The sequence below is a fragment of the Chiloscyllium plagiosum genome, chromosome 31, assembly GCF_004010195.1.
Source record: "Chiloscyllium plagiosum isolate BGI_BamShark_2017 chromosome 31, ASM401019v2, whole genome shotgun sequence".
NCBI classification, from domain to species: Eukaryota; Metazoa; Chordata; class Chondrichthyes; order Orectolobiformes; family Hemiscylliidae; genus Chiloscyllium; species Chiloscyllium plagiosum.
In genome coordinates this window covers 42,355,077-42,376,471 of record NC_057740.1, presented here as the reverse complement: position 1 = coordinate 42,376,471, position 21,395 = coordinate 42,355,077, and the positions used below count along the sequence as shown (strand labels likewise).

At 45.0% G+C, this 21,395-nt stretch overlaps 1 protein-coding gene across 6 annotated transcripts in view; it reads left to right on the top strand.

The window, feature by feature from the left end:
* Positions 1-21,395, top strand: part of LOC122565494 (single-stranded DNA-binding protein 3-like) — a 124,602-nt gene that overhangs the window by 47,126 nt on the left and 56,081 nt on the right. The gene's annotated exons all lie outside the window — the stretch shown is intronic.

The following is a 21,395-nucleotide window of genomic DNA, read 5'->3' as shown; positions in this document are numbered from 1 at the left end:
GCCCAACATTTCAACTCCCCCTCCCACTCTGCCGAGGACATGCAGGTTCTGGGCCTCCTCCATCACCACTCCCTCACAACCCAATGCCTGGAGGAAGAACGCCTCATCTTCCGCCTCGGAACACTTCAACCCCAGGGCATCAATGTGGGCTTTACCAGTTTCCTCATTTCCGCCCCCCCCCCCCCCACCTTACCCCAGTTCCAACCTTCCAGCTCAGCATCGTACCCATGACCTGTCCTACCTGCCTATCTCCCTTCCCACCTATCCGCTCCGACCTATCACCTCCATCCCCACCCCCACGCACCTATTGTACTCTATGCTACTTTCTCCCCACCCCCACCCTCCTCTTATTTATCTCTCCACCCTTCAGGCTCTCTGCCTGTATTCCTGATGAAGGGCTTTTGCCCGAAACGTCGATTTTACTGCTCCTGGGATGCTGCCTGAACTGCTGTGCTTTTCCAGCACCACTCTAACCTAGACTCCGCAAATATACCACATTAATGTTCCTTCTTCTCTCTGAAGCGGTTGTAAACAATCTGGCAGAAACTACCGGCAACAGAGCTATGGGAGATTCCCCACTGTCCTCTGATCAAAATGTTCCTGTCCACCAGATTCACAGACCAGATTGGTCATTGTTACATAGCTGCCTGTGGGATCTTACTCTGCATGAATTGGCTGCCACATCCCCTGTTGACAGCAGTCTTGCAAATGGCTGTAACTTGCTTTGGAGCCCTCTGTGAGATTGGAAGGCAGTTTCGAAAAATTATTCTTTCTGCAAATGGTTTGCTGCTAAACAGAGATGGAGATCCAACGGGAAGTGACTGTGTGGATGGGACTGAAACCAAGCACTTAGAGCAATTAGCAAATGCTGAACATCCTGGGAATCGGTTCTACAGAAAAGGAAAAAGCTGAGGTGGAGCTGGTGGGTTTAAAATGATAAAAGGGGGAGCGTGGGGAGTTGATAACTTCAGTGGAGAGCTGCTTTTGCTGGGACAGAGCCCAGAAGTCGATACTATAACGATAACGCAGTCCCTGATCAATCCAACTGAGGCTGCAGGAGATACACTGTTCCCCAGACTGTGGTGTGAGTATTGTACTCACTCCAACACAGAGTAGTTATGGTGAATAGCAAAGACAGTGTCAATACAATGTAGGGGAAACTGGGTACCTATCTGAGGAAGAAATCAGAGATTTGGTGATTGGCTGTGATGCAGAGTGGGGTGGTGGGAGGAGACACATGTGCAGCAGAAATGACAGCACTGAGCAGAGGCACTGAATGGCCTGTTTCTGTGTTGGGTTTCATTCTGTGTAAAACCATTAGGAGGTATTGCAGCTCCTGAATTTTGTGACTCAGACATTCCTGCCTCGAGTTTGAGTTTATTGGCCAGGACGTCACAGAGTGATTCTCCACAGGGAGATGTTGTGCTCCTGCCAAGTCCTTGTGAATGAATCCAGGTTCTAATTATCCTTGTTTAATTAATCTCATTAAGGGACCATGTTATTATGGTTTGGTATCTCAAAGGGTTTTAATGCTTTTGTCAAAACTCTGAGCCATCCCTCAGCATGGGTCTTTTAATTCATTCTTGGGATGTACTTCACTGACATGACTGTCATTTAATTTCACTCTTCCTTAACTCTGGAGAAACTTGCATTTCCATAGCACCTTTCACAACCTCAAGCAAGCTCAAAATGTCAGCATGTGCACGGCAAGATCCCATGCAACAACAGATATAGAATCATAGAGGTGTACAGCATGGAAACAGACTCTTTGGTCCAACTCATCCATGCCGACCAGATATCCTAAATAAATCTAGTTCCATTTGCCAGCATTTGGCCCATATCCCTCCAAACCCTTCCTATTCATATCCCCATCCAGATGTCTTTTAAATACTGTAATTGTACCAGCCTCCACCATTTCCTCTGGTAGCTCTTTCCATATACATACCACCCTCTGTGTGAAAAAGTTGCCTCTGAGGTCCCTTTTGATTCTGATACTATTACTTTGAGCTGATGAGTGGCCAGGAGAAAGTGAGGACTGCAGATGCTGGAGATCAGAGCTTATGCCCGAAATATCGATTCTCCTGTTCCTTTGATGCTGCCTGACCTGCTGCGCTTTTCCAGCAACACATTTTTAAGCTCTGATGAGTGGCCAGTCACATTCATACCATAGAATTGTGGACAAAGACCATTTCCAACAAGATAGAATCTAACCATCATCTCTTGATGTTCACTAATGTTACATTCCCTGAATTGCCCACGAACTACACCCTGAGGGTTACCATTGACCAGAAACTCAACTGGACTCACCATATAAATACTGCTGCTGCAAGAGCAGGTCAGACGCTAGGAATCCTGCAGTGAGTAACTCACCTCCTGACTCCCATTTGCCTGGATAAGTGCACCTCCAACATACAAAATTCTTAAAAGGATCAACAGGATCATTGCAGAAAGGTTTCCCTTGGCTATACGGTTGGGAAGCAGTTGGCACACTCTCAGAGGTAATGCACCTTTGGAAATCTCCATCTCAAAGGCTGTACAATCTCAGCCATTGAGTAAGCTCAGTCGAAACCAATAGATTACTAGTTATGAAAGGCATTAAGAGACAGGGGGTTAGCATGAGAATGTGGCATGGGGTGGATGATTAGCCATGATCTAGAATGGCAGAACATGCTCAAGGGGCTGAAAGGCCTACTCCTGTTTCTACGTTCCTGAGCTTCATGGTCCAGCTGTTCAATAACCTCCGAGAGGACAGCACTCTGTCAGTGTCTGCCTGTGTTCTGTGTCAGTTTGGCGTTAATCTCAGATTCTGTCACCTTTTTTAGATTTTCTTAGATTTCTTACAGTGTGGAAACAGGCCCTTTGGCCCAACAAGTCCACACCGACCCTCCGAAGAGCAACCCACGCAGACCCATTCCCATACATCTAACACTATGGGCAATTTAGCATGGCCAATTCACCTAACCAGCACATTTTTGGACTGTGAGAGGAAATCCACACAGACACAGGGAGAATGTGCAAACTCCACACAGAGAGTCGCCTGAGGCGGGAATTGAACCCGGGTCTCTGGTACTGTGAGGCAGGAGTGCTAACCACTGTGCCACCTTTTGAGTGGTGTGGTTCTATAGAAGGAATTTATATTGCTCTGAGGGTAGTGCATTCACTTCTGTGTGAGGCTGCTGTGGGTTTCAAGCCTACTTCAGATATTTGACCACAAACGTCAGGCTGACCCTCCCAGTATAAAGGACTTGCATTTCTGTGTAACCTCAGGACATCCAGAAGTGCTTTACAAATGATAAAGTTTTTTTGGATTGTATACAAAGCACAATAAACAAAGTATATGCAACAAGATCCTGCACAGGAATGTGCAAGTAACCAGACATTTTCTTTATAATATTATTGAGAGATAATCCCAGTGGCATGAATAAACTTTAACTCATCCCTCTGGCACCTGTGAAAGTGCAGTACTCCCACAGTACTGTACTGAGGGAGTTAACCTGAATTGTTTTACTTGGGTATCACAGAGGCTGGTCCACAGCTGGCACTGTACTGCTGGCCTGCCTGTTCACTGGTTCAAAACAATGCTGTAATGTTCTCCCTGGATCAGCCCATGGGGCTCACTTAGGGTGTCCAGTCACTCCAGCTCAGGCCTCACCCGCACTAACCAAAAGGTTTAGCATTGACTCGGTAAGTGATAAGTGCTGAATGAGAAACATGAAGATTTTGTTTGCCAGCATCACAATGTCTGTTGTATGAGGGAGTGTTAGGAGAAAGTGAGGACTGCAGATGCTGGAGATCAGAGTCAAACAGTGTGGCACTGGAAAAACACAGGAGGTCAACATCTCTCGAGGAGCAGAAGAGTCGACGTTTTGAGCATAAACATTTCATCAGGAATGTTGGGGGTTAAGGGGCTGAGAAATGAATGGGAGGGGGGTGAAGGTGAGGTAGCTGGGCAGGTGATATGTAAATCCAGGTTGGGGTGGGGTGGGGTGATGGTAATAGGTTGGAGCCGAGGGTAGAGCAGATAGGTAGGAAAGAAGATGGACAGTTCAAGAGGGTGGTGCCGAGTTAGAGGGTTGGATCTGGGATGAGGTGGGGGGAGGGGAGATATGGGAACTGGTGGAATCGATGTTGATGCCATGTGGGTAGAGGGTCCTAAGGTGGAAGATGAGGCGTTCTTTCTCCAGGCGTCAGGTGGCTTGGATTTGGCGGCGGAGGAGGCCCAGGACTTGCATGTCCTTGATGGAGTGGGAGGGGGAGTTGAAATGGTTGGCCACAAGGCAGTGGGGTCTCCTAGTGGAGACAGGATGTCAACTTGCGAAACATTTCAGGGAACATCTCTGGGACATGCGTACCAAACAACCCCAGTCTGTTCAGAAGTCTAATAACAGCAGGGAGGAAGCTGTTCTTGAATCTGTTGGTACTTATGTACATTTGTACCTTCTGTCCAACAGAAGAGGCTGTAAGAGAGTATAACAGGGGTGGGAGGGGTTTGTGATGATGTTGGCTGTTTCCCTGAGGCAGCGGGAAGGGTAGATGGAGTCAGTGGATGGGAGACTGGTTTGCGTGATGACTGGGCTGTGTTCACAACTCTCTGTAATTTCTTATGGTCCTGGGCAGAGCAGTTGCACCCAGATAGAATGCTTTCTATTGTCCATCTATAAAACTTGGTAAGAGTCTTTACGACATGCTGAATTTCCTTAGCCTCCAAAGGAAGTAGCGGCGCTGTTGTGCTTTCTTGACTGCAACATTAATGTGGATGGACCAGGACAGATTGTGGGTGATCATCACTCCCAGGAAGTTGTTGCTCTCTACCATCCCCACCTCAGCCCCATTGATACAGACAGGGCTGTGCCCTCCACCTTGCTTCCTGACGTCAATGACCAGCTCTTTCCTTTTGCTGACATTATGGGAGAGATTGTTGTCTTTACACCACACCACCAGGCACTCACTTGCTTTCCTGTATTCTGTCTCGTCATTATTTAGTTCCAGCCTAAATAGTGTTGCTAACAGTGAATTTGTAGATGGAGTTGGGATGAAAGTTGGCCACAACATCATGAGTATACAGGGAATATAGTAAGAGGCTGAGTATGTGGCCTTGCAGGGTGCTGGTGCTCAGGATTGTTTCGGAGGTGGCGTTGCAGACTGCAAGTTATGGTCCTTGCTATCTCTTGCTGTGAGTATGAGGGAGCTGCAAAATCAGAGAAATGAAAGACTTTCAATGGGCTGAGTGGCCTCTTTCTGCACAACCCCAGCATGTCCTAATGCACTTTATAGCCAATCAGGTGTAGTCACTGTTGTAATGTCGAGATGCAACATTCAATTTGTGCACAGCAACATCCCACAAACAGCCATGAGAAAATGAGCTGATCTTCTGTTCTTGTGGCATCAGTGGAGGGAAATATAATATGAGACACTGGGATTAACTTGATGTGATAACTTCAAAATATCTGCCATGGGATCTTTACATCCACATGAGAGAGCAGGCTGACTCTCTGGTTAATGTCTCAAGACTGATGTGATGAACCAGGATTGAACAGAATCCCCTGAGGGGCTGAATGGCCAATTCTGACCTCTTGTGCATTCTCGATTTTAATTGTGGCCCCATCGGCAGCTGTGCCTTTACTACAGCTCCAAACTCTGGAACTCCTTCCCAAACTGTCACCCACCTCTCGCTTTATTTCTCTCTTTCTTTTCCCTCTGCAGTGACTCGGGTGGCACATTGGCTCAGTGGTTCACACTGCGGCCTCACGGGTTTGATTCCACCCTCTGTGTGCAGTTTGCATGTTCTACGTGTGGGTTTCCTCTGGGTGCTCAGTTTCCTCCCACAGTCCAAAGATGTGCAAGAGCAGACACTGGAATCTAAACTGGAAACAAAAGATGCTGGAAATCACAGCGGGTCAGCCAGCATCCGTACAGAGAAAGCAAGTTAATGTGTTGGGTCTAGATGACTCTTCACAGTATTATAGACTTGAAATGTTAGCTTGATTTGACACCATGGATGCTGCCTGACCCAAAGGTGAGCAGGTTAGGTGGATTGGGCATGGGGAATTTGAAATAGTGAGGATAGGATAGGGGCTGGATTTGGAATGTGCATGCTCAAAGGGCTGAGTGGCCTCTTTCTGCACAGTAGGATTCTTTGGTCACACGCACTTATCTCTTTATCAGGCGATGTTTTTAATTTTTGATGTTGCTGCTGTGAAATGCCTTGGGACATTTAACCGTGCTAAAGAGGCTCTCTAAACACATCAGCTGATGCTGCTCTGTCCGGGGAACTTGCTGTATACGAATTGGCAGCTGCATTTTCCACATTATCACAGCAACTCTGCTCCTCGATTCACTGGTTTGACACCCTGCAAACTGGGTACGCTGCTCATCTGAGATACACAAGAGGTTCAGGGCACAATCTGAAGGGACATTCAGAGCAGTCTTGGTGAACTGACAAGTCTCCCATTTGTTCCTGTGGTACACAGTAAAACAGAGAAGGGTCAGAGAGACTCTTTGGTTTGGAGTTTCTGTCTCTGTCTCTCGACTCGGTGGGTAATCGGAGACTGTCTGGCTGGGGAAGAGGCGCAGACATGGAATGTAAGCTCTGTGTGTGTGTGTGTGTGAGGGGGAGGGGAGTGTGTGTGTATTGGATGGAGGCTGGAGGGGCGGGGAAGATTGCTCACTCCGTGTATTTTACAGCCTGGGGCAGCTTCGCAGACTCCCCATTTTCCTGCAAAATGATTTGTTGGGTGCTACGGTGTGCCCTGGCTCTCCCCCACCTCACCACCCCTCCACTGACCCAGACTATGAGAGCCGGGGGGGGGGGAGCTGCCTATAAACCATTACAGAAAGAACAAACCTGCCTTTCCGGGACCACTCACAACATCTCCAAACAGTGAAATATTTTTAAAGGGGTTGGGGGCGCGGGACTGGGGGTGGGGGTTGGGGACGGGGCTCACTGTTGTGTTGAGGCAGCCAGTTTGCACACAGCAAGATCCCACAGGTGGCAGTCTGGCATTGACCAGGTAATGGGTGAATAGTGTTGGTTGAGGATTTCGGTGTTGACCAGCACACGGGGGAGGGGAGTGGGGCGTGGGGTCCTGTACCCCCTCAGGGCTGCCCTGGACAGTGAGCCTGGGCACTGCTCTCCAGTAAGGGCCCTGAACGTCAGCTACCCCCTGAGCTCCGGATGATGTTTTGATGTGTCCCCGTTGCCGACCCTTCCCTCCAAACATAACCAGCCGCATCCCACCTGCATCCTCATTGATGTCTGCAGGATCCTAGCGCTCGTCGTTTGTAGGTAGGGGACCACAGAAAGAGTTCTTAAACATCGATTTTTCCCTCCACTCTCTGCACCCACTGCCTCTCAGTCTACAATTTCAGTATCTTTCTTCACGTAGAAAGTCTCAATAATGACATACTTAGCAAGCTATTCGCACGTGAAAGGCATCACAACTGATACTGGGTTCCCCAAAAACATCAGTTTCCAACTGAGATCACTAAATCGTAATCAGGAACAGGAGTTGCACTACTCCCCTCCAGCTCTTACTCCCTCGCCCTTTCCCCAGTTAGCATCAGATCTTTTCAGAACGTGTGATACTTGTTTCTCAAACATTCTGAAATAAGGGCGGGCGACCAGAAAGCTCAGATACTTTATCTGACTCACGATGGCTTTAAATGAAGGTCCCAGACGTGAAAGATCACAACTGATTACATATTGGTGGTTAATTATCCCAATGTCTCTCTTCCTATCCCATTTATTGAAAACTCATTTGAGATTCCACAAACTATCAATAAACAAAAAGAGAAATTGCTGGAGAAATTCAGCAGGTTTGGCAACATCCATGGAGAGAATTCTACACCATCCTTACTTTACTGCCCCCTACTCACTCTGCCTCATTCCTATCTCTCCTCCCCATCCCTGAAACCTGCCTTTTGCCTCCTTGACATTTATTTCTCTCCCACACATTTCTCTCATTCACTTTTATCCTTTCTTCCATTCCCCTGCAGTTTCCTGTATTTTATAGAGTCATAGAGATGTACAGCACGGGCCGGGTGCTGGCAGGTGGGACTAGATTGGGTTGGAATATCTGGTCAGCATGGACGGGTTGGACCGAAGGGTCTCTTTCCATGTCATACATCTCTATGACTCTATGACTCTAGTTAGGGTCTGGAATACGCTGCCTGGGAATTGGTGGGGGTGGGTTCAATGGAAGTATTCTAGAGGGGCAATGGATGATGATTTAAGTAGAAACAATTTTCAGAATTATGGAGAAAAGCAGGAGATCAGCACAAACTTCAAATGATTGGAATCAGCACAGAAACAATGGGCTGAATAGCCTCCTCCAGCACATTAACAATTCTATATTTTATTTTCCTCTTCCATGCCTTATTTGGAATGAGGAAAGGTTGTTTTCAAAGACTGGATCAATGTTATTTCTGCCAAGTATTGCTTTCTGAAGATGGGGGAGGGGGCAAGAGGGCCACCCATCTGTTTCTCCTTCTATTCCAGGCAGATGTTTGGATTTTTATCCTGAACACTCAGACACTCAGTGAAAGCCACAGGCACACACTGCCCCATACCCATCTGCTCCTGCTTCACCTTTCAAATTCAATCTCTTATTTCGAGCTGTGTGTGTACACATGTACATGTGTGTACATTTATGTGTATATGTGTGTGACATGTGTCTGTGCTCGTGTATGTTCACAACAGTGTGCGTATGTGTGTGTGTGCATGGCAGTGTGTGTGTGCATGGCAGTGTATGTGTGTATCTATTTGTGTGTGTAGAACTTAGAACAGAACAGCATAGGAACAGGCCCTTCGGTCTGCCATGTCTGTGCCAATCATGATGCCATTCTAAACTACCACGATCTACCTGCAAATGGTCCATATTCCTCTACTCCCTGCCTGTTCATGTATCTGACTAAACGTCTCTTAAACGTTGCTGTCATATCTGAATCTACAAGCACCTACCATCCTCTGCGTAAAAACCTTTCCTCGCACATCTCCCTGAAACTTTCCCCCTCTTGCTTTAAACCTATACCTCCTCTGTATTTGATACTCCCACCCTGAGGGAAAAACTCTGACTATCCACATCTCTCATAATTTTATCCACTTCCCTCAGGTTACCCCTCAGCCTCTGACCCGCCAGTGAAAATAATCCAAGTCTGTCCAAACTCTCCTTATAGCTAATACAGCCCAATCTAGGCAGCATCCTGGTAAACCTCTCCTGCACCTTCTCCAAATCTTACACATTCTTCTTATAGTGCGGCCACCAGAGCTGCACACAATACTCCAAATGCGGCCGATCTAAAGTTTTGCACAGCTGCAACATGACTTGCCAACTATTACCAACTCACTGCAGATCTCATGTGACTTAATCTTCTGGACCAGCCTACCATGTGGGACCTTGTCAAATGCTTTGGTAAAGTCCATGTAAACAACATTCACTGCCCTGCCCTCATCAATCACCTTCATCATTTCCTCAAAAAAACTCAATCATGTGTGTTCACGTCTGTGTGAACGTATGTGTGTTTGTTCATGTCTGCGTGTACGAGAGTTTTTACACGTTTTTTAAATTTATTCACGGGATGAGGGCATCACTGGCTAGGCAGTATTTATAGCCCCTCCCAGAGGGCAGTTAAGAGTCAACTGTATTGCTTTGGATCAGGAGTCACATGTAGGCCAGACCAGGATGGCAGTTTCCTTTCCCGAAGGAGATAGTGAACCAGATGAGTTTTCCTTAACATCGACAATGGGTTCATGGTCAACGCCAGGCTCTTAATTCCAGATTGTTATTGAACTCAAATTCCACCATCTGTCACAATAGGATTTGAACGTTGGTCCTCAGAACATTACCTGGGTCTCTGAATTAACAGTCCTGTAATAATACCACTAAGCCATCACCACCCCTCACATGTGTATGCATACATGTTTACTGAAAGTGTTCATGCCTGAGTCATACCTATACGCGCGCACGTATGTGCTCATGTCTGTGAGTCTAATGCTCTCTTAACTCATTTCTCGATCTTTATTCCTTCCCTCTGCTTAACTCTGTTCCTTTTGGTTTGTCTCCCTCCTTGCTTGTTTCTCTTTTTCTTTTCATTGGAGAAAACTATAGGCCAGCAGTCCCTATCTTTTGCAGTGTATTTGGACACTTCTCCTGGCAGTGGACTGTGAAAAGGACCTGCATACAGTTGTGAAAGTTGTGTGGTGGCTGATTAATCTCTGGGCAAGTGATCTTCATTCATCGAGAATTCTACAAAAAATCCGAAGATTACAAGATCAGAAGGAATGGCAGCATGAGACGGCTATACAGCCCCTCAAACCTGCTCCACCATTCTCAATAAGATCATGGTTGATTAGATCATGAAGTTAATTCATTTCCCGTCTACTCCCCATAACTGCTGCCTCTCCGTCGATCAAAATCTGTCTCACTCAGCCTTGAATATATTCCATGACCCTGCCATCACTGTGCTCTAGGGAAGAGAATTTCAAAGATTAATGACCCTCTGAGGGAAGAAACGCCTCCCCATCTGAGTCTTAAATGAGAGATTCCTTCGTTTTAAACTCTACCGCTTGGTTCTAGGCTGCCCCATGAGGAGAAAGATCCTCTCAACATCTGTGGTGTCAATCCCTCCGATAGAATCTTATTTTTCAACAGGATCACCTCTCGTGCTTCCGAATTCCAATGAATACACCCAACCTTTCCTTGTAATGCAATCCCCTTCATCCTAGGAATCAGACAAGGTAACCTTCACTAAACTGCTTCCATTGCAAGTATATTCCTCCTACAATAAGGAAACTAAAGTTGCACACTGTACCCCAGGTGTGGTCTCATCAATGCCCTACACAGTTGTAACGAGACCTTCACGTCTTTATAAAAAATAACTAAAGAACTGCAGATGCTAGACATCAAAAAACAGATGTGACTGGAAAACCCGACAGGTCTAGCAGCATCTGTGGAGATTTTGTTTTAGATTTAGATCTTATAGACAATAGACAATAGGTGCAGGAGTAGGCCATTCTGCCCTTCGAGCCTGCACCACCATTCATTATAATCAGGGCTGATCATCCTCAATCAGTATCCTGTTCCTGCCTTATCCCCATAACCCTTGATACCACTATCCTTAAGAGCTCTATCCAACTCTTTCTTGAAAGTATCCAGAGACGTGGCCTCTGCCCTCTGGGGCAGAGCATTCCATACACCCACCACTCTCTGGGTGAAGAAGTTTCTCCTCAACTCTGCTCTAAGTGGCCTACCCCTTATGTTTAAACTATGTCCTCTGGTTCAGGACTCACCCATCAGCAGAAACATGCTTCCTGCCTCCAGAGTGTCCAATCCTTTAATAATCTTATACGTCTCAATCAGATCCCCTCTCAGCCTTCTAAACTCAAGTATATACAAGCCCAGTTGCTCCAATCTTTCAGCGTAAGATAGTCCCGCCATTCTGGGAATTGACCTCGTTGTACCTACGCTGCACTCCCTCAATAGCCAGAATGTCTTTCCTCAAATTTGGAGACCAGAACTGCACACAGTATTCCAGGTGTGGTCTCACCAGGGTCCTGTACAGCTGCAGAAGGACCTCTTTGCTTCTATACTCAATTCTTCTTGAAGGCCAGCATGCTATTAGCTTTCTTCACTGCCTGCTGTACCTGCATGCTTGCATTAATTGACTGATGTACAAGAACACCTCGATCTCATTGTACTGCCCCTTTACCTAACTTGACTCCATTTAGGTAGTAATCTGCCTTCCTGTTCTTGCCACCAAAGTAGATAACCACACATTTATCCACATTAAACTGCATTTGCCATGCATCTGTCCACTGACCTAGCCTGTCCAGGTCACCCTGTATTCTCCTAACATCCTCCTCACATTTCACCCTGCCACCCAGCTTTGTGTCATCAGCAAATTTACTAATATTACTGTTAGTACCTTTATCTATATTATTAATGTATATTGTAAAAAGCTGGGGTCCCAGCACTGACCCCTGCGGCACACCACTGGTCACCACCTGCCATTCTGAAAGGGAGCCATTTATCACTACTCTTTGTTTCCTGTAAGCCATCCAATTTTCAATCCATGTCAGTCTTTTGCCCCTCATACCATGTGCCCTAATTTTGCTCACTAACCTCTATGTGAGACTTTATCAAAGGCTTCCTGAAAGTCCAGGTATACTACATCCACTGGATCTCCCTTGTCCATCTTCAGAGTCACATCCTCAAAACTTCCAAAAGATTAGTCAAGCATGATTTCCCCTTCATAAATCCATGCTGACTCTGACCTATCCTGTTACTGCTATCAGATGTGACAACTTTCGTCCTTTATAATTGACTCCAGCATTTTTCCCACCGCTGAGGTCAGACTAACTGGTCTATAATTCTCTGTTTTCTCTCTCCCTCCTTTCTTAAAAAGTGGGACAACATTAGCCACCCTCCAATCCACAGGAACTGATCCTGAATCTATAGAACATTGGAAAATGATCACCAACGCATCCACGATTTCTCAAGCCACCTCCTTCAGTACCCTGGGATGTAGACCATCAGGTTTTTCTGTCTTCAAGGGCCCAATTTTAGTCTTAACCATTTTTTTTCTTTTCACATACCTAAAAAAGCCTTTACTATACTCCTTTATATTTTTGGCCAGTTTCCCTTGGTACCTTATTTTTTCTTTGCGTATTTCCTTTTTAGTTATCCTCTGTTGTTCTTTAAAAGCTTCCCAGTTCCCCGATTTCCCACTCATCTTTGCTATGTTATACTCTTTCCCTTTTGTCTTTATATGATCCTTAACTTCCCTCGTCAGCCACGGCCACCCCTGCCTCCCCTTAGGGTCTTTCTTCCTTTTTGGAATGAACTGATCCTGCATCTTCTGCATTATACCGAGAAACACCTGCCATTGTTGCTCCACTGCCATCCCTGCTAAGATATTGCACCATTGAACTTTGGCCAGCTCCTCCCTCATAGCTCCATAGTTCCCCTTATTCAACTGAAATATTGTCACTTCCGATTCTACCCTCTCCCTTTCAAACTGCAGATTAAAGCTTATTGTATTGTGGTCACTACCTCCTAATGGCTCCTTTACTTCAAGGTCCATGATCAAATCTGATTCGTTGCACAACACCAGATCTTGTTGTCATGTGTACTTGAATAAAGGAGTGTAGTGATAACATCTTAGTGTACAAAGTGCAGAATTAAAAACAGAAGCAGAAATAAAAGAAACAGCCAAAAGGAAATGTACAGATCACTCCATCACCTCCCCCCTCTCCCCCCCCCCCCCTCCCCAACCCCCTGCCTGACGTTCTGGTGAGAAAAACAATGGAGCCAAAAAAATTAACTCTGCTTTCTCTCCACAGATGCTGCCAGACCTGTTGAGTTTTTCCAGCAATTCTTTTCTTATTTCATACTTTTTAAATCCATTTTCCTTGCAATAAAAGGTCAATATTCCATTTCCTTCCCAATTTATTCCTGTACCTGCATCATACAGATCTTGTGACTCATGTAATCAGGCCATCCTGATCTCTCTGTATTACAGATTTCTACAACCTCTTCATTTCAACAAAATGATGTTTTCCTATTCTTCCTGTCAAAGTGGACAACCTCACATTTTCTCACTTTATGTTCTATCTGCCAAATTTTGTCACTGACCTACTCATATATGTCTTTACAATCTCTTTGTCTCCTCACAAGATGTTTTCCTGTCGATAGCATCGTAAACAATACACTCATTCCCTTCATTTCTTGTTGTTTACTCATGGGACGTTAGTGTCACTGACTGGCCAAGTCATCAACATAGATTACAAATAGTGGAAGTCACAACACTGATATCTGAGGCATTTCACAAATTGCAATTTACCTACCCCCAAACTGAAAGTAGCCCATTTCCTAACTTCCTGACTGTTGTTAGTTAGCCAAAACTCTATTCATGCTAATTTATTAATACATTGAACTCTCATTTCCTGCATTGTTTCTGTGGCACCATATCAACTGCTATTGGGAAATCCTAATACATCACTTTTATCCACCCTGCTTCTTACATCTTCAAAGAACAAAGACTTAATTTTTCACAAAACCATGTAGACCCTGCCTGTTCCTGTTATGAATTTCTAGTGTTCTGTAACTTCTTACTTAATAATGGGTTCCAACATTTTGCCAATGATGGACATTATGCTCATGTCTTTTATTTGCTCATAGGATGTGGGCATCACTGGCTGGGCCAGCATTTATTGCCTGTCCCGAAATTGCCCCAGAATAGGTGGTGGTGATCTGCCTTCTTGAACTATTGCAGTCCATCTGCTGTAAGTTAGACTCAAAATGCCAGGCAAGATCTGAGAGAGGGAATTCCAGGATTTTGACCCACACCACTGAAGGAATGGCAATATATTTCCAAGGAGAAAGTGGGGACTGCAGATGCTGGAGATCAGAGTCAAAAAGTATGGTGCTGGAAAAGCATAGCAGGTCAGGCAGCATCGGAGGAGCAAGAGAGTCAATATTTTGAACATAAGTTCTTTATCAAGAATGACTCTCCCCCTTGGATGTTGCCTGACCTGCTGTGCTTTTCCAGCTCCATATTTTTTGACTCCAATATATTTCTCAGTCAGGATAGTGTTTGGGTTGGAGGGGAATTTATATATTCATGCCTGCTTTTTTATGAACTCCTTTCTTGAAAGTATGTTACATTTCCAGCCTTCTAATCTTCTGGGATCTTTCCAGGATCTGGCGAGTTTTGGACGATTACAGCCCAAGTATCCACTATCTGTGGTACTTCTTCAAACCTGAAAATGCAGCCATTAGTCCCGTTAATTTTCTGTGCAGTTTTTCTACTCAGCCGTATGATTTCTTCATGTTACTCCCTTAATTTTGTACTGTGATTTTCTTCTAATATGCATTTTGGGTCTTTGTGTATATAGTATGGAATACTTGTTGAAAGCCTCTGCCATTTGTTTGCATCCCAAGATTAATTCTGCAGCCTTTTCTAAGGAGACAAATGCTCATTTCACTCCCTCTTTTTGGTATACTTGTAGAAGCTTGTACTTTCTAATGTGCATTGCTTGCTAGAATTCTCTTTTACTCCCAACATTTCCTTCCTTTTAGTGATTCAATGCTGGTTACAAAATGCTTGCAATCTTCTGGCTTCACTAATCCTCACAGCTTTGTTGACTATTGATACCATCTTTATCTTCTTTAGTTGACTACACATGGTGCACCTTGCTCATGTAGTTGTTTTTCTAGTGGGATATATCTTTGTGGAAAGGCATGAAATATCTCCTTCAGGGTCTGCTACTGCTTCTACACTGTCTTCTTATAATTTATTTTCCAACTCTAGCCAACTCTGTCCTCATTCCCTTGTAAATGTTTTTTGTTGTTGAAAATTCCAGTTTCTGAATTGCATTCCTCACCCTCAAACTGAATCATATCTTGTTATGATCACTCCTACCTAGAAGACCTCTTGCTGTGAGATTATTATTTAATCCTGCCTCATTACATGTAGAGTCATAGAGTCATACAGCATGGAAATAGATCCTTTGCTTCAACTCGTTCATGCCGACAGATATCCTAAATTAATCTAGTCCCATTTGCCAGCACTTGGCCCATATCCCTCTAAACCCTTCCTATACATATACCCATCCAGATGCCTTTTAAATGTTGCAATTGTACCAGCCTCCACCACTTCCTCTGGCAGCTCATTCCATACACGTACCACCCTCTGTGTGAAAAGGTTGCCCCTCAGGTCCCTTTTAAATCTTTCCTCTCTCATCAAAACCTATGCCCTCTAGTTTTGGACTTCCCTACCCTTGGAAAAAGACCTTCGCTATCACACTATCTATGCCCCTCATGATTTTATGGCCTCTATAAGGCCTTTGATGCTCCAGGGAAAACAGCCCCAGCCTGTTCAGCCTCTCCCTCTTGCTCAAAACCTTCAATCCTGGCAACATTCTTGTAAGTCTTTGCTGAACCCTTTCAAGTTTCACAACATCCTTGCTATAGCAGGGAGACCAGAATGCACACACAATATTCCAAAAGTGGCCTAACCATTGTCCTGTACAGCCGCAACATGACCTTGCAACTCCTAGACTCAACACACTGACCATAATCAGTTCTGAAGCACCCTTTAATACTATCTTTACAGGAAGAAATACAAACTATATATACTCTTCAGATGGAGTAGGGATAAATTGTGGTAGATAATTGATTCATACATGCCTCATTATAAAGTAAAATAACTATCTATATATTTACATTACCGTTACATAAATATCTTAACTGTGTGTTTATATTAATATTATATACATTCTGATATGTCGGGTTAGACGCACTGTCCCTGTCATCATGGCCATATTTGACCAAGGCTGGCATCACATAGCCCTAGCAAAACTGGAATCAATGGGTATAGGGGGAAAACTCTCCACTGGTTGCATTCATATGTGATATATCAGAAGATGGTTGTGGTTGTTGGAGGTCAGTCATCTCAGCTCCAGAACATCTCTGCGGGAGTTCCTCAGGGGAGTGTCCTAGGCTCAACTATCTTCAGCTGCTTCATCAATGACCTTCCCTCCATCACAAGGTCAGAAGTGGGGATGTTCACTAATGATTGCACAATGTTCAGCACCATTCATGACTCCTCAGGTACTGAAGCAGTCCGTGCTCAAATGTAACAAGATCTGGACAATATTCAGGTTTGGCATTATAAGTGGCAAATAATATTTGAATCTTAGAAGTGCTATTTCCAATAAGAGATAGTCTAACCACTTCCACTTGACATTCATAAATGATCCAGAGGAAGGTATAAGTGGTCTGATTAGCAAGTTTGCAGATGACACTAAGATTGGTGGAGTAAATAATAAACAATAGGTGCAGGAGTAGGCCATTCTGCCCTTCGAGCCTGCACCACCATTCAATATGATCATGGCTGATCATCCTTAATCAGTATCCTGTTCCTGCCTTATCACCATAACCCTTGATTCCACAATCCTTGAGAGCTCTATCCATCTCTTTCTTAAATGAATCCAGAGACTGGGCCTCCACTGCCCTCTGGGGCAGAGCATTCCACACAACCATCACTCTCTGGGTGAAGAGGTTTCTCCTCATCTCTGTCCTAAATGGTCTACCCCGTATTTTTAAGCTGTGTCCTCTGGATAATGAAACAGATAATGAAGGAGACTGTCAGAGAATGCAGCAGAATATAGATAGATTGGAGAGTTGGACTGAGAAATGGTAGATGGAGTTCAGTCCGAGCAAATGCGAGGTGATGCATTTTGGAAGATCCAATTCAAGATTGAACTATACAGGAAATGGAAATGCCTCGGAGAAAATTGATGTACTGAGAGATCTGGGTGTTCAAGTCCATTGTTCCCTGAAGGTGGCAATGCAAGGTGATAGAGTGGTCAAGAAGGCATACGGCATGTTTGGGGTATTGAGTACAAGCGTTGGCCGGTAATGTTATAGTTGTATAGGACTTTGGTTTGGCCACATTTGGAATACTGCGTACAGTTCTGGTCGCCACATTACTAAAAGGATGTGGATGCTTTGGAGAGGGTGCAGAGGAGGTTCACCGAGATGTTGCCTGGTATGGAGGGCACTGGCTATGAAGAGAGGTTGAGTCGATTAGGATTCTTTTCATTAGAAAGACAGAGGTTCAGGGGGGACCTGATTGAGGTCTACATGAGAGGTATAGACAGGGTGGATAGCACGAAGCCAAAGGGCCTGTTCCTGTGCTGTAATGTTCTTTGTTTTTTGTATTCAATGGTGTGACCATTACTGAATTCCCCATAGAACAGCCTGGGGGTTACCATTGGTCAGAAACTGAATTGGGCCAGCCATATTAATACTGTGGCTACAGGAGCAGGTCAGAAGCTGAGAATACTGCAGCTAATAACTCATCTCCTGACCCCCCAAATTCTGTTCACTGTCTACACTCCAACAACACTCAAGAACTTGACCCCACCAGAACAAAGCAGTAAATCTGATTGACATCACATCCACCAAGTTAAGTATCCATTCCCTTCACCACTGAGGCTCAGTGGCAGCAGTGTGTACCATCAACAAGACACACTGTCTGTTGATTGAGAAATGAATATTTCCCCGGGCACAATGGGGAAGCTCTGGTGTACTTTGAGATAGTGTTGTGGGATCTTTCACCTGAGAGACCAGACAGAGTCGTGGTTCAATGTCTTATCCAAAATGTGATGCCTCAGATTGTGTCAGAGTCCCGAGTATTGCAGCTGGAGTATTGACAAGGATTACAGTCACTTAACTAGAGTGGGTCTTGACCCTTTGACCCTCAACCTTGAAGGGGAGTTCACTACGAAGATGACCCCTGTCCTAGGATCAGCTGATTGACATTTCCTGCAGAAACACACCATTCAGTTCAGCTGGTGTGTGTTGGTATTTGTAGAGCTAAAGACCAAGGCGGGGCAGCAGAGGCGGAGAAATAAAAAGGCGGAAATGAGTTTTATGTACATTTTCCTAACATTTTGATTTAATTACCAACTCTGTTCCCTTTGTTCATCTCATCCAACTCATCTCATCTCTCACAACATCACAGCAGATTGGCAGAAGCAGGTGGGGGTGGAGGAGCTGGAACAAATACAAATATTTCCTCTTTCCCCCTACCTGTATTTTCTGCTCTCTCACTTACTCTCCCTCTCTCCCCCTCTCTCCATCTGCTCCTGTTTAACACAATTCATCACGATGTGTCGATGCTGGGGGTGCTGTCAGGTCAGCCGTGCTATTGGCTTCTTTAGGCCTGTGTTTTTAATCCTTACTGTTCCCCAGGGACCTATATTCAGATGTCATACCCACAGGGTTGGGCTTAGACACATCACCAGAAGCAACCTTCAGACCTTAATACCCAGCAGAATTAAATACATAACAAACACAGGAATTGCTGGAAAAGCTCAGCAGGTTTGGAAACACCTGTGGAGAGAAATCAGAGTTAACGGATTAAGTGACCCTTCTTCAGAATGAAATATATCTCATTCAATGAGCATCTGTTAAATAAACATTCTCACGCACACACTAACTCTCCCTGGGGTATGGGTCCCATAGACACTGATTCTCACTGGGGTACAGAGTCCCACACACACTGACTCTCACTGGGTGTCGACAATCAGCAGAAAGATGTTTTCCACATTTACTTACTGGCTGTAAAACTCTGGTGTGCTGAAGTGCTGAAGTGATGAATGGCTCTATGGAAATGCAATTTCTTGCAATGTTATATATAATTTGTCTGTGAAGTAATCGGCTGGATGGATGAGATGGTGAGGTCTCAGTACACTGTTACTGTACACCTGAGTGTCTGATCCCATACCTGTAGTTTCTGGACTGATCCCCTGATACTTTCTGTATGTCTGTTTGCAATTACCATTAGTGATGCTGACCAATTACTCACCCATGTGGTAGTGTCAGAGACAAGCTGTTTGCAGTCTCTGTTCCTGGTTAATATGCCATGTGACCTATGTTCGATTTGGTGTGCGTGGGCTCATTCACTAATTGGCAGAGTCAATTTAATTGTCTGACTGCCGAGGTTTAATTAACAGAGACTGATTGGTTGCTAGTTACTTTCTTTGATCTTGATGAGTTCTGTTCCCGACAGTATTAGAAAACATCGAACTGAATTTACGATTTCAGTTTGGGAACGTAGAGTTATACAGCAGGGAAACAGACCCTTCGGTTCAACCAGTCCATGCCAACTATATTCTTAAACTAAACCAGTCCCACCTGCCTGCGACTGGCCATATCCCTCCAAACCTTTCCTATTCATGTACTTCTCCAAATGTCTTTTAAATGTTGGAATTGTATATGCATCCACTACTTTCTTTGAAAGTTCATTTCACACACAAACCACCTTCTGTTTAAAGAAGTTGACTCTCATATCCTTTCTATATCTTTCTCCTCTCATCTTAAAAATATGTCCCCAAGTCTTGAAATCGCTCACATCCGGGAAAAAAAAATCTGCCAATTACCTTATCTGTGCCCCTCATGATTTTTTAAACATCTATAATTTCACCCCTCAGCCTCCAACATTCCAGTGAAAAAAGTCCCAGCATATCCAGCCTCGCCTTATACGAAAACGCTTCATTCCCAGCAACATCCTGGGAAATCCTTACTGAACCCCACTCTCCAGTTTAATAATATCCTTTCTATAACTGGGAGACCAGAAATGGACACAGTACTCCAGGAAATGGCTCACCAATGTCATGTACAACATTAACATGATGTTCCAACTCGTACTCAAACATCTGAGCAATGAAGGCAAGTGTCCGAAACGCCTTCTTTACCATCCTGTTAACGCTAAATGCTTTCTTAACCATCCTGTCTATGATTTAAACTTCAAAGAATTATGTGCCTGAACCCCTAGGTCTGACTGCTCCACCACCCTATCCAAGGGCCAACTTTTAATTGTATAACATTCTCCTGTATCTGCCACTCCAGTTATACTCCTTCACTGCAGCAGTATAAATCTGGGGTACAGTAGGTACAGTACTGGCGGTGACAGGTCTGTCCCTGTATAACACTGGGGTACAGTACTGGCGGTGACAGGTCTGTCCCTGTATAACACTGGGGTACAGTACTGGCGGGGACAGGTCTGTCACTCCATAACACTGGGATACAGTACTGGCGGGGACAGGTCTGTCACTCCATAACACTGGGATACAGTACTGGCGGGGACAGGTCTGTCCAGGTATAACACTGGGGTACGGTACTGAGGGGAAAGGTCTGTTCCAGTATAATACTGGGGTACAGTACTGGTGGGGACAGGTCTGTCCCTGTGTAACATTGGGGTATAGTACTGGTGGGGACAGGTCTGTTGCTGCATAACACTATGGTACAGTACTGGTGGGGACAGGTCTGTCACTGTATAACACTGGGGTACTGTACTGGTGGGGACAGCTCTGTCCCTATATAACACTGGGATTCAGTACTGGTGGGGATAGGTCTGTCACTGTATAACACTGGGGTACAGTACTGGTTGGGACAGGTCTGTCCCTATATAACATTGGGATACAGTACTGGTGGGGACAGGTCTGTCACTGTATAACACTGGGATACAGTACTGGTGGGGACAGGTCTGTCACTGTATAACACTGGGGTACAGTACTGGTGGGGACAGGTCTGTCCCTATATAACACTGGGGCACAGTGCAGTTGGGGACAGGTCTATCACTGAATAACACTGGGGTACAGTACTGGTGGGGGCAGGTCTCTCCCTTTATAACACTGGGGTACAGTACTGATGGGTACAGGTCTATCACTGCATAACACTGGGATACAGTACTGGTGGGGACAGGTCTGTCCCTGTATAACACTGGGGTACCGTACTGATGGGGACAGGTCTATCACTGTATAACACTGTGGTACAGTACTGGTGGTGACAGGTCTGTCCCTGTATAACACTGGGATACAGTACTGG